Source organism: Theropithecus gelada, chromosome 18 (genome assembly GCF_003255815.1).
Source record: "Theropithecus gelada isolate Dixy chromosome 18, Tgel_1.0, whole genome shotgun sequence".
Taxonomy (NCBI): domain Eukaryota; kingdom Metazoa; phylum Chordata; class Mammalia; order Primates; family Cercopithecidae; genus Theropithecus; species Theropithecus gelada.
Genome location: NC_037686.1, coordinates 61,465,502 through 61,479,472, shown reverse-complemented (window position 1 = coordinate 61,479,472; position 13,971 = coordinate 61,465,502).

Below are 13,971 nucleotides of genomic sequence, written 5' to 3'. Positions count from 1 at the left end.
GGGATTCAAACCCACATTCCTTTACAGGAAGGGACTACAAATTATTACAGGATGGGTAATACCCAGAGCACTCCTCTATCTCTCTTTACAAATAATTTCAAAGAAGTAAGAGCAAGGGGCCATGATCTTGGTATGGAAATCAGGAAAGGAAAGCTAATTACTCTGTGTCGCTCCGAATGGCCTGCCTTTGATGTAGGGTGGCCACCCGAAGGGACCTTCCGACTTGCGGTCATCACTAGGGTAAAGTCCAAGATTTTCCTACCTGGGCGTGCGGGCCACTTAGATCAAATCCCATATATCCTCATATGGCAGGACCTTGTTGAGAACCCGCCTCCTTGGCTGTCCCCTTTCCAATTAGCCTCTGAACCCTGTAAGACACTGGTTGCTCGACCACTAAAATCCAAGCAACCAACTGCCCCCCCCCATCCTGTTCTACCTGATAGTGGGGACCCACTGTTCACAGAACACCCTCCGTACCTCTCCGGGCCCCAGGCCCCGGCCCCCCGGGCTGAGTCGCGGGAGGGAGCAGGTGGAGGGGAGGCGGCCGGCACACACGGGCTGGCTGACAGGGAAGGTAACTTTGAAGGGCCAGCGGGGCGGACGCAAGGGCGCACTTCGCGGGCTAGCCCCCCCCAGCCGCCTGACTCCACGGTGGCTTTACCCCTTCGGGAAATAGGACCCCCAGATGACACAGGAATCCCCAGGCTCCAGTACTGGCCATTCTCCACCAGTGATCTGTATAACTGGAAGACTCAGAGTGCTCGGTTTTCAGACAACCCCAAAGATTTACTGGCTTTACTGGATAGTGTCATGTTCACCCACCAGCCCACTTGGGATGATTGCCAGCAGCTTCTCCGAATCTTGTTTACCACGGAAGAGCGAGAGAGAATACAGGTAGAAGCTAGAAAGCTGGTCCCGGGGGACGACGGTCAACCGACTGCCAACCCTGACCTCATAAACGCGACCTTTCCTCTGACCAGGCCGGCGTGGAACTACAACACGGCAGAAGGTAGGGGACGGCTACACCTTTATCGCCAGACTCTAATGCTAGGTCTCCGGGCAGCTGCTCGCAAGCCCACTAATTTGGCTAAAGTATATTCTATTCTGCAGGGAAAGACAGAAAGCCCAGCCACCTACTTAGAAAGATTAATGGAAGCTTTTAGACAGTACACCCCCATAGATCCAGAGGCTCCAGGAAGTCAGGCAGCTGTTGTAATGTCTTTCGTAAATCAGGCAGCCCCAGATATTAAAAAAAAACTCCAGAAATTAGAAAATGGGAGCACAGATCTATTTCCTCCCTGAAGGGCCGGTCGTGACCAACTCCCACAATCGGCCCGTGTCCGTCCTGACTATAACCTTAGAAGATGAGTACCGGCTCCACCAGGAGCGAGCGGCCCCTGACCAGGACATAGCAACCTGGCTCCAGCAATATCCAGAAGCTTGGGCGGAAACGGGGGGCTTAGGACTAGCAAAACACCGTCCTGCCTTGTTTGTTGAACTTAAGCCTGGGACAGACCCCGTGCGGGTACGCCAATACCCGATGCCCATAGAGGCCAAGAAAGGAATTGCCCTGCATATCCGCCGGCTCCTTGACCAAGGGGTCCTTCGCCCATGTCACTCGCCCTGGAATACTCCATTGTTGCCGGTATGAAAACCTAATAGTGGAGAATACAGACCTGTACAAGACTTAAGAGAAATCAATAAGAGGGTTGTGGACATACATCCAACTGTGCCTAACCCGTATACCCTCCTGAGTACCTTAAACCCTAAACATCAATGGTACACTGTTTTAGATTTGAAAGATGCTTTCTTCAGTTTGCCTTTAGCCCCTCAGAGCCAAAAGCTCTTCGCCTTCGAGTGGAATGACCCTGATAGGGGCATAAGTGGCCAATTGACATGGACCAGGCTGCCGCAGGGATTTAAAAACTCTCCTACCCTGTTCGATGAGGCCCTCCATGAAGACCTGGGTGAGTACCGACACAAACACCCTGAAATAACTTTACTATAGTATGTTGATGACCTCCTAATTGCTGCTGAGACCCAAGAAGCTTGCATCCAAGGGACCAAGGGTCTCTTACAAGCTCTGGGGAATCTGGGCTACCGAGCCTCGGCAAAGAAAGCTCAAATCTGTAAGCCAGAGGTAACATATCTAGGGTACCTGCTTAAAGAAGGGCAGCGCTGGTTAACAGACGCCTGGAAACAAACTGTTCTGCAGATCCCCAGGCCACAATCCACCCGACAAGTGAGGGAATTCCTGGGGTCGGTGGGATTTTGCAGACTATGGATACCTGGGTTTGCAGAACTGGCTAAACCCTTGTATCAGGCAACCCGGGGGCAGCAGCCATTTAATTGGACAGACGAAGCCGAGTCGGCTTTCCAACAGATTAAAACCGCCTTACTCTCTGCGCCTGCACTGGGGCTACCTGATGTTACCAAGCCCTTCCACCTATATGTGGACGAGAATACGGGTGTCGCCAAGGCGGTAATAACTCAGAACTTAGGCCCCTGGTGGAGGCCAGTTGCCTACCTGTCAAAGAAGTTAGACCCAGTGGCTGCCGGGTGGCCCCCTTGTCTCCGAATGATTGCGGCCACGGCTCTGATGGTGCAAGATGCTGATAAACTTGTCATGGGACAAGAATTGCGGGTCGTTACTCCACATGCCATCGAAGGTGTACTCAAACAGCCACCTAATCGATGGATGAGTAACGCCCGGCTCACCCACTACCAAGGACTACTACTAAATCCTCTCAGGATAACTTTCCTGCCCCCAACGACCTTAAACCCTGCCTCGCTGCTGCCCAACCCGGACCTGGACGCCCCACTCCATGACTGCACCGAGATACTAGCTCAGGTGCATGGAGTTCGAGAAGACCTGCAGGACCGCCCACTTCGTGACGCCGACCTCGTCTGGTTCACTGATGGGAGCAGCTTCATGCATCAGGGCCAGAGGTACGCTAGAGCGGCAGTGACTTCAGAGACTGAGGTAATCTGGGCGGAACCCCTGCCCCCGGGGACATCGGCCCAGAAGGCCGAACTGATTGCGCTCACCCAAGCTCTTACCTTAGGGGCGGGGAAGAAGCTGACAGTATATACAGACAGCTGATATGCTTTTGCAACGGCGCATATACATGGGGCCATTTACAGGGAGTGAGGGTTACTGACGGCTGAAGGAAAAGAGATAAAAAAACAAGCAAGAGATCCTAGCCCTGCTAACAGCCCTATGGAGGCCAGAAAAGTTAGCCATTGTGCATTGCCCAGGGCATCAGAAACCAACTACTCCAACTGCTCAAGGCAACTTTCTGGCAGACCAAACTGCAAGGAATGTGGCAAAGGCTCCCAGCCAACTCCTTACACTCCAGCTCCCTGACCCGGGCCCCCGGGACTTGCCAAATTTCCCTGAATATTCAGAACAAGATCTCCAGTGGATTGACAAACTTCCCCTGAAACAAGTCCAGAATGGGTGGTGGACTGATACTAATGACCAAACCATCCTACCAGAAAAATTAGGACAACAGGTGTTAGAACACATCCACCGAACCACCCACCTGGGGGCCCGGCGGATGATAGACCTGATCAGACGCTCCAAGCTCAAAATCAGACATATAGCTGAGACGGCCAGCAGTATCGTGACAAGTTGCAAAGTCTGCCAGCTTAACAACGCATACCCCCAATCTCAAGCTGCAACAGGAACAAGGCTCAGGGGAACCAGGCCCGGTATCTACTGGGAAGTAGATTTTACTGAAATAAAGCCAGGAAAGTACGGGTACCGGTACTTACTTGTCTTTGTAGATACTTTTTCAGGGTGGACTGAAGCATTCCCAACCAAAAGAGAAACTGCTCAGGTCATAGCAAAGAAAATTCTGGAAGATATCCTTCCCAGGTATGGCTTCCCCGTCCAGATAGGGTCAGATAATGGGCCCGCTTTTGTCGCTAAGGTAAGTCAGGATTTGGCTTCCATCCTTGGGGCAAATTGGAAACTCCATTGCGCTTACAGGCCCCAGAGTTCAGGACAGGTAGAAAGGATGAATCGGACCTTAAAAGAGACCTTAACTAAATTGACTATGGAGACTGGCGCTAATTGGGTGGTCCTTCTCCCCTACGCTCTGTTCCGGGCCCATAATACCCCTTACAGACTGGGCCTTACCCCTTATGAAATCATGTATGGTAGACCCCCACCCCTAGTTCCCAGCCTAAAAGATGATCTGCTCAAGTCTGAAACAGAAAATGTCTCTGAACTCTTATTTTCCCTACAAGCCTTGCAGAAAATTCATCAAGAAATCTGGCCCAAGCTGAAGGAACTATATGAGACCGGTCCCCCGCCGACACCCCATCCGTACCAGCCAGGAGACTGGGTCCTGGTCAAGCGACACCGACAAGAGACCCTAGAACCCAGGTGGAAAGGACCACTCCAGGTACTCCTAACCACACCCACCGCCCTAAAGGTAGAAGGCATCGCGTCGTGGATCCACTACACCCACGTCAAGCCGGTGGACCCAACCTCCGACCTCCTGGGACCAATCACGGCGGCGGCTGAAGCACCGGACACGTGGACTGTGGACAGAGCTAAGAACAACCCCTTAAAACTCACCCTGCGCCGACAGCATAGCTCACTGCAAACATGCAGTTAGGTAGTCTGACTCTAACGTTGGTCGCCCTAGTGGCCGCTGGGGAAAACATAAAGCCAGCTCCTAATCCCTTTGTCTGGAGATTCTGGCTTTATGAAAACCAAACCCACCCTGGGCAACCTCATAAGCCCGGGAAATTAGTGGCCAGTGCAGATTGCCCCTCCTCAGGGTGCAATAGCCCAATTTTACTAAATTTTACCGATTTCCCAATAGCCAAACCAGTGGCACCAATGATATGCTTCGAGTATGATCAGACTCAATACAATTGTAAGCACTATTGGTGGCACCAAAGTGCCGGCTGCCCTTATAACTATTTTATCGTCCATAAATACCAATGGTGGGGTGGAAAAGAACAGATAAATCCCAGATGGCCCTTCCATCGTAGACGAGATGGAGACCTTTCATATACATGGATAGTTAGAGACCCCTGGAACTCCCGCTGGACCACGCCTCAACACGGGGCTGTATACTACTCCTCCGCCTCCACATGGCCTAGCAGTCACCTCTATCTGTGGCGGGGTCTAGTGCAGGTACGGCCCCTGGTCCATGGAAATATCCAGCGACAAGAAAACCGCCTGACACAAGATTTACGTCCTTTTTCCTGGTTAAAATTATTGCAAGAAGGATTAGAACTTGCTAACCTTACAGGACTTCACAGCCTGTCTGGCTGCTTTCTGTGTGCCACTCTAGGGCGTCCACTGCTAACCGCTGTCCCCCTGCCGTGGGGATCCTCTACCTCTGCCCAAGCTAACCACCACCGAAACCTCTCATATGCCCCTATCCCTAACGTGCCACTATACCTAAACCCCAGTCAAGAAAAGTTTCCCTACTGTTTCTCAGGAGCTAATTCCAGCCTCTGCAGCATCACTGCAACGCCCCCTAATATCACCTTAAGGGCTCCGTCAGGCATATTCTTCTGGTGTAATGGAACATTATCTAAAAACCTATCAAGCCCCTCTGTTACCAACCTACTGTGTCTTCCTGTCACATTAGTTCCCCGGTTGACTCTACTTACTGCTGGCGAGTTCCTAGGGTATACCGGTAACTGGACTAGTGCTGTTATTCACCCAGTCCCTAGACCGAGACCTGCACGAGCCATATTTCTCCCCCTCATTGCAGGAATCTCCCTCACCGCATCCTTCATGGCAGCCGGACTGGCGGGGGGAGCCTTAGGTCACACCCTCATAGAAAGTAACAAGCTGTACCAACAATTTGCCATTGCTATGGAGGAGTCAGCTGAGTCCCTTGCCTCCCTCCAGCGGCAGCTCACGTCCCTAGCACAGGTAACCTTGCAGAACCGGAGGGCCTTAGACCTACTCACTGCTGAAAAAGGGGGTACGTGTATGTTCCTAAAGGAAGACTGTTGTTTCTACATAAATGAATCAGGACTTGTGGAGGACCGGGTCCAACAGTTATGCAAGTTAAGCACAGAAGTAAGAACACGGCAGTTTGCTTCAGCTGCAGACAATGGTGGAACTCATCTATGTTTTCTCTGTTAGCCCCCTTCCTTGGACCCCTGCTGAGTCTTCTATTTCTGCTTACCGTAGGACCTTGTGTTGTTAACAGAATTTTGCGGTTCGTTAGAGAAAGATTTGACACTGTACAACTCATGGTCCTCAGAGCCCAATACCAACCTGTAGACGCTGAAACAGAATCAGACTTGTAAGACCCAAGATGGGCTCTAGAGATACCTGAAAAGAAGGGGGGAATGAGAGGAGCCGGGCACATTCCTCAGCCCCGGGCTCAAAACAAACAAGCCCAGTACAAACACATCCCATCCTCCCATCCCACCACATATCGCCATATATCTCTCAAACTTCCTGAGCCCAGTACAAACACATCCCATCCTCCCATCCCACCACATATCGCCATATATCTCTCAAACTTCCTGAGCCTAGTACAAACACCACCTGGAAAAGTCTCCGATAAGGAGGCAGCCGTTCAAAGTTTTACTGAAAGCGCGGGAACCAAAAAGAATTCCTTTGTTTCCCTGTAACTTTTGGGCTATAAAAAGCAAACACTCGCATTGTTCGGGGCCCTCTTGTATGCTGTGTAATGGAGGGACCAAGTTCGAACTTGTCGTAAAGATCCTTGCCGCTTGGCTTTGACTCTGGACTCTGGTGGTCTTCTTTGGGGAATAGAGGGTCTGGACACAACAACTCCTCTTCTTGTTCTCTATTTTCTACTTCCAGAATTTGACTTATCAAAAAAAAAACTTAAGCAATATTAACATATACTTTTCCTACCCCTGTTCAAGAAACAAGAACCCAGGAAAATATTTCTAAAGATTCTTAAAACTCCTCATCCATTAACACGTAAAGAGCTTTTGTCTTTCAAACTCACCTGAGAAGATTAAACTAAGGAAATAGGAAACAAAATCCAAAATACAAGAGGATGATGCTAAGTTCTTGGTGTTCAAAGACGACAAAGTAATATACTGCAGGGGTGGAGACAGAAGAAACCAAATAAAATATTTTTACAAACTACACAAAAGCCTGTCCTGCTTTCATGCATTGTCCTAGATGAGGGATGCCAGAGGATTCCTCTAGCGAACGGCTGCTCAGAATGTGGTCCACGCACCAGCAGCAGCAACATTATCTGGACATTGTTAGAAATTCTTGGGTCCTGTCTCATCCTATTGAATATGAATCTTTGAGACTGGAGCCAAATCTCTGTGCATGCACAAGCCCTCAGGTGGTTAGTCTGAATGCTAACATTGGAGAAGTAATCTTAGAGAATGTACATTGCACACCATCGAATTAAGATTAGTGCATTCATAGAAGAGATGTATATGGAACTCCTGTGAAATAGTTGCATTAAGTGGGAGGACTACCAGTAGGGTTGCTTCAGTCACCAGGGCTCATCTTGTATAGACATATACAGTGCAGTTGTCAAACAATAGCATGCTGATGCTAAAGGAGTAACTATGAAGATGTAGACCAAGTACTAAATACATCCAATGGTTTCCTGACTTCATTTGATAATTACATTTTTGAGTATGTCCACATTGAGGCTAGGTTGAACTGAACCTCAAGAAAAACTGACACTACATGTATTTCTATCTAGATATGCAACTATAAATGTTTGGAGGCCAAGAAAAAAATTCCAATTTAAGAAAAAAAAGTTTAAATGTATTATTTATCACAACCAAATGCTTTTATGTAAAACCATACACACTACATAAAAATCGTTTTCATATTGCACATTTTCTGTTGAATGTGTTCCCCTTTGTTAAAACAGTTTTATCCAGTCTTACTATAAACTCAAGATTATGTGGTTTATCTTTTGACGATTATATTTTTATAGCTGAACACTCTTTAGTGGTACTTTTCAGATTTGATCAGGGCTCCGTTTAGAATGGCCTGCCTGTGTGAAGTTGTGGTGAGAATGGGCAAGAGGAGAAAGGGTTGGTTTTAAACCAAGCTACAAGTGTAGCCGGCTGCTCTCCAGGTCTCCTTAACTGCAGGCATGTTTTTTACAAATATCCTGGGAGCATTTCATTAGGGCTACCTATATATCCACATCTTTAGGGCTGCTGTCTAACGATACCCTAAACCAATATACTTTTATTCCTTTAATATCTCTAGACAGTTCATTCACACATCACTCTTTGAAAAGTGTCTGTCCTATTCTAAGCAATAGCTGTCTAATCCAAATATGTAGTCTAGTGGTTTTCAAACCTCATTTCTTCTCTCTCCAGGGTTTGGTTAAAGCGCCTCTGGGATACTATTAGATAAAAGAAAGAGAACTAATGTTAGTCATGGTCTCTTCCCTTAATTAAATTGGTATATTTCTGGTTCCATCTGTTATGAAAAATTGCATTTTTTCAAATATTCTGTTTATTAAATCTTCTGTGAATATTTAATAAGATTCTGTTTATTAAACAATTGAAGTTTGAATAATATTCATATAAGTCAGGGAAATATGTTAGCATGTGATATAATGTTTCTGGCAAACTTCAATAAAACACTTAACATTTGCTAGAGGTTCTCTGGAGGTAGCGTATTAACCAAACTTATTCCAGCAAAGGTTAATTTAAGTAACCTCAGCAGAGTGCTCTGGGACAGTCAGAGACCAGTGATGACTGTGTAATCACCCCCTTTAGGAAAAAGCTTAGACTTTCGTCAGTAACAAAAAATAGGTCATAAGAAGACTAGAAGCCTGGTAGGAACGAAGAATCATCCTTATTCTTTAACACATCATTTCTCATTTTTTATATTTTTCAAAGCATTTTCTCTAAGACATTAAAAAAGATACACTAGTTTATTTTTCCTTTCTGAGCAAATTTCACTGATAGATATATTTACATATATTTTATATATTAACTTTTGGAAACATATATACTAGAGACGTAACTGCGATTTTAAATTCAATTGACCATCTTTTGAAATATACTTGTCTCAACTTTTATTGCTGATTTAATTTCTTTTTTCAATGTAGAATGTCTATATTTTTGAGCAGAACAATTCTTCTTCATTAAACGATAATAGTAAAATACTGCTCTATAGGTAAAAACTAAAGCCACAAAGAAAGTCACCTATTAAATTGACAACCAGATGCTGGTAGTTAAAAAGAAATATTAGTTTCAAGACTTCACAACAGTTTAAGATAAATATGTTGTGCTCATGTTTATGATTCTATTGTCAAATGTGTGCTGATATCTAGGAATACTATGCTGTCATAGATTAATGTTTAGCTATTTCACAGACATCGAAGTCCATCTGCAAGAGTTTTAGATTGCCAAGGATTGTTCTGTGCCTGATTAGTATTTTAAAAGACACAGTCACATGTGATAGCATGTGGGTGTTCTGTTTTGTGTGGTGCACATAGTCCTGATGAAAGTGCTATTAAAGATCACATCATAGGGATTATGAAAAGCAACGATAGTGTGATGACTGCAGCAGTTGCTTAGACCTGGCAATATGAGTGGGAGAAAGCTTTTTCTCTATGTAACTATTGCTCTCATTCAAATATAGCTGGAGGCTCTTACACCTTGAATCACCTCAAAATAAATTTTAAACATAATGAGGAATAATAGAAAAGGGAGTTATTGAACTTAAAATAATCAACTCAGAAATGCCTCAAGTAGACCTGTTTTAAATTACTTTTAAGGAATGTGAGACTATGAACTTCCTTAACAATATAAAATTTCCTAATCAATGAGTCAGTGCTTGAATACAGTAGCTATGTTGCCACACAATCAGATAAAAATACATATAACAATGTTCAGGGTGTGCGATGTAGCAGGCATGTTGCATATATATGAAAAACGAGAAGTATAAAGTATGTAATATGTTTTTATATGGAAACAAATCCTCTGCCTTCGAGGTATTCTTAAATATCCATATCACGTAGTTGTAATGTATCTCTTGAAAATTCAAAATTTTATTTTCCTTCAGATTATTCAGACATTTAATCTTCTTTAAATATAAGCATAAGTTAAGAAATTATTCTACAATGTGTAAGTATAAACAACTACTGAGAAGACAAACACAGTATTTCATTGTGAACAGTTTCTCCAAATGGTCCCTGCCTTCTTGCTCTGATTGAAACTCGAATGTCCCCTGAGGATGCTGATTCTCCAGCAGGCTTCTCAGGGATGCCCGTGCTTTCCTCCCTCACTACTCATACACCTAGGCTTGAAAGTGAAGGATGTGACTTCTTTGTTCTGCATTGCTTTTTCTAGAACCTTCCCTCTCCGCCTTCAGCTTGGACTTTCATACCATGAGTCAATCTTTTCTTGTTGCCAGTAGCACTGACCGTGATTTACTCCTCCTTATTCCTTGAAATCTCATCTCTGTGCTCACTCTGTTTCTTTCCAACACAACTTTTAAATCCTTCATTACTTCAGTGTACACCTGTGTGGTCTTTCCAAATCCTGGAATCTATGTTATTTGGCACCTTCAAACTCACCTGAGAAGATTAAACTGAGGAAATAGGAAACAGTCCTCCTTAACTGTCACTTTGAAGCCTGTACCTCATACCTCATCACTATTAATGTCAAAACAACTATAGTCCCAGCCACCAAAATCTTTTCCAAATAGTCCTAACGCATAAAAATCGAAAAATTGAAGATCTCGCAAGCTCTTACCCTCAAATTGATACACTTAGATTTGACATTTTTCTATTACTTATGGAAATAGTACTAGGAAAAATGTATAAGTGTACCAAAATTACACTCAATATTGATACACTTATATTTGACATTTTTCCTATTACACTGAATAAATCGTGAGTAAATCTAGTGAAAATCAACCTCCCATTCATATATTCTGTTTCTGTCTCACATAGTCCAGGATAATTCTTAGCAATTATCTTTTCTCTCTTCCTCATCTTTAATATATCTTTCCCTTAAGCCAACAAACATCTTGTCAGGCCTCCCTAAATAATAATAAAAGTAATAACCATAACCTCAATCTCCACTTCTTTTTCCAACAATCATCAAATTGCTCTGCTTCCCTTTACTGAAAAACATCTCAAAATTATTTTTGTCCATTGTTTCCAAATTATCTCTTGTGTCTAAGGTCACCAGTGTCTTCCATATGTTTAGAACCTGTAGTCAGCCCTCAATCTTTATTTGCTTCACCTTTCAGCAGTGCTTTATGTCATTGATGATATTTTCATTTGTAATATTTTTAATCTCGGTATCCAACTGGTCGTATTTTCTGGGAACTCTGTATTATTTTCTTCTTCTAGTTATTGTACACAAGTGACTCCTAAATTGTTATTTTGGTCCTGCACTTTTCTGGATTCCCCGGACTATAATATCCAATTCCTACTTTACATTTCAATTTGAAGGTCAGATACACATCTCAAACCTAATCTGGGCCACCTCTTTGAGAACCTTCAATATTAGTGTCTTCTATATGATGCCACTGGCATTCTGGAAGCAACATGAACAGAATGGTGAGTGGGCATCTCAGGGTGAAGGATTATGGTCCTTAATCTCACCATTTTCAGCTGGATGCTCACGCCTCTAATGATGGTTAGAATCTCTCAGTTCAGAGATTCTTTCTACCAGTTCTCTCTCTAAACTTTAGAACAAGGGCAGAAGGCAATCCCTAGAAGTTGGTAAAAGGCCGGAGATGTAGAGCTCTAACTCTGCCAAATAATGTGCCCCTGTTCCTCCATATTCAAGTCATGCCTCTTTACCTTCATTTTACAGAAGTGATAGTTGCCACCAGTTCCTGTGACTTTTGAGTTTTCTGCCATTTAAATACATTTGGTCCTAGTTTCCAAACATTTTCGCTATATGAAAAAGTCATTAATGTCAAAACAACCACAAAGTCAACCAAACTAAAAAGTCAGCTAAAAAGTCATTTAGTATTAAGCCAAGTAAATGACCAGTTATTCATCTTCTACTCTATTTCCAGAAATCTGCTGCTGTTGATTTCTTTCTTTCTTCCCTGCCTTAAGAATCTCCTTTCTTAAAACAGAAACAATGAAAACCAAAATAACTTTTACTAGGGTTCCCAGAAAGAAACAAAAATTAAATTGATTAATATGCATCCAGTCCACCATCTTAATCCAGAATTATGATGAGTTTCACATTTAGAAAGTTACTAAAAATGATACAACCACTTTAAGATAAAAAAAAAAAATTCCTACTACAATGTATTTGCTACAGTTCTCATATTAATTATTTCTTGAAAACATGTAATTAAACATTAATTTGGCTTGAAAACATTATGATGTAAAATATATTCTTAGTTAACTTAGGATATAGGTCTGTATTAAGTGAGCCATTCCATAGTACCATTATCAAACCTTTTCCAAATGAACTGATTGGCTGATCTAATTTATTTTATGATGAAATATTCCCCTTTATACAGTGGAGTTAGGATATTTACATCTAAAATACTTGCATACTTAGTATCAAAATAAATTTCAACCCATCAAGACATGTAATTAATACTTATTTTGTATCCAGCACATAATAACCAACATAACATTTATTTTGTTAAATTCAAGGATATAGTACTGACCAAAGCAGTCTGCATTCATGAGTTTGTAACTTAACTAGAAAGACGAGATGATAAACAAGTAGTTAAAAAGCATCAGAGTGCAAGTGTTGTGAAGGAGATAATATGGTGTGCTACATACAAACACACATACACACACGGAGAATATACCTACATATTTGTGGAGCATAGACAGGAGAATTCACTTTTACTAGAGGTTAGAAATGTTTCCCTGAGAAAGTTGGCATAGGGTGAGTCCTGAAGACAACAGTTCAATAGACAAGGAAATAGTAAAGAGTGAAGAAGAAGGAAGAGCATATGCAGAGAGCATAATGACAGACAGAATACGAGGAAATGAACTGGGAACCAATGAAGGAATTTTAAAAAATGTGTAAAAATGTCCCTATTCCTCAGTTATTCCTTTGTTCACTGCACAAAGGAGTAGAGGGGTTGCAGTTTCTTCTTTAGTTTTTATTTTATTTTATTAATTAATTAATTTTTAACTGACTACTGTGATTGGTTTCATCGTGATAAGATTTTCATTGAGTCCAGCCCTCTGCATGCAGAAGGAAACAGTTTGACTTCCCAAATCACTACCATAATTAAGCATTCTGCTAAAATCCGCTACAATCTTTTTCCACCCAGCATTTTTTAACTCAGATGAAGAAGTTATAATCAACATATATACTCTCAAGTCAAAAAAAGTCTCCCCGGCTCTCTAAATCCCAACAGAGTATTTGTACTAAGAAGTAAAAGCCAAAATTATTTTTTAAGAAAGGACTTCCAATAACAGGTTACAACCCCCAAATCCAGAGAAAAATATTTAGCACCTTAGTAATACAAAGGTATATGAGTCCAACAATTTGGGAATGTTGGAGATTTGAATTTTACTATGAAAACATGCTATGGGTTCATTGAATCTTGAATACAATTCTTCAATACGTTGAAACAAATTTCACATAATAAATATAAAACATATAACTATCCTCTGTCAGTGACATCTTAACAAATTAAAGACTAGTATGCTACTATAGTATATTTGGGTTTTCAAAAGAATTGCAGTTCACTTACTTTTATGGTTCATGTAGGTCTAGGAAGAATGCACATGCTACCCCAATGGTTCTCAAACTATGATCCCATGATCATTAGCATCAGCATCATCTGGCACCTTGTTAGAGTGCAAATTCTCATATATCCTAAACTCTAGGGTCAGACACTCTGTAATCTGCGTACTAACCATCCTTTTGATGACTAAGAATACAAATACTTCTTGCATAAACAAGTTTCTAAGTAGCAATTCTGAATCAGCAAACACTTCTCAGTAGTAGTCATTTGCTAATGATCTTATATTCCATTTATAACTCATTTGTCTAAACTGGGATTAT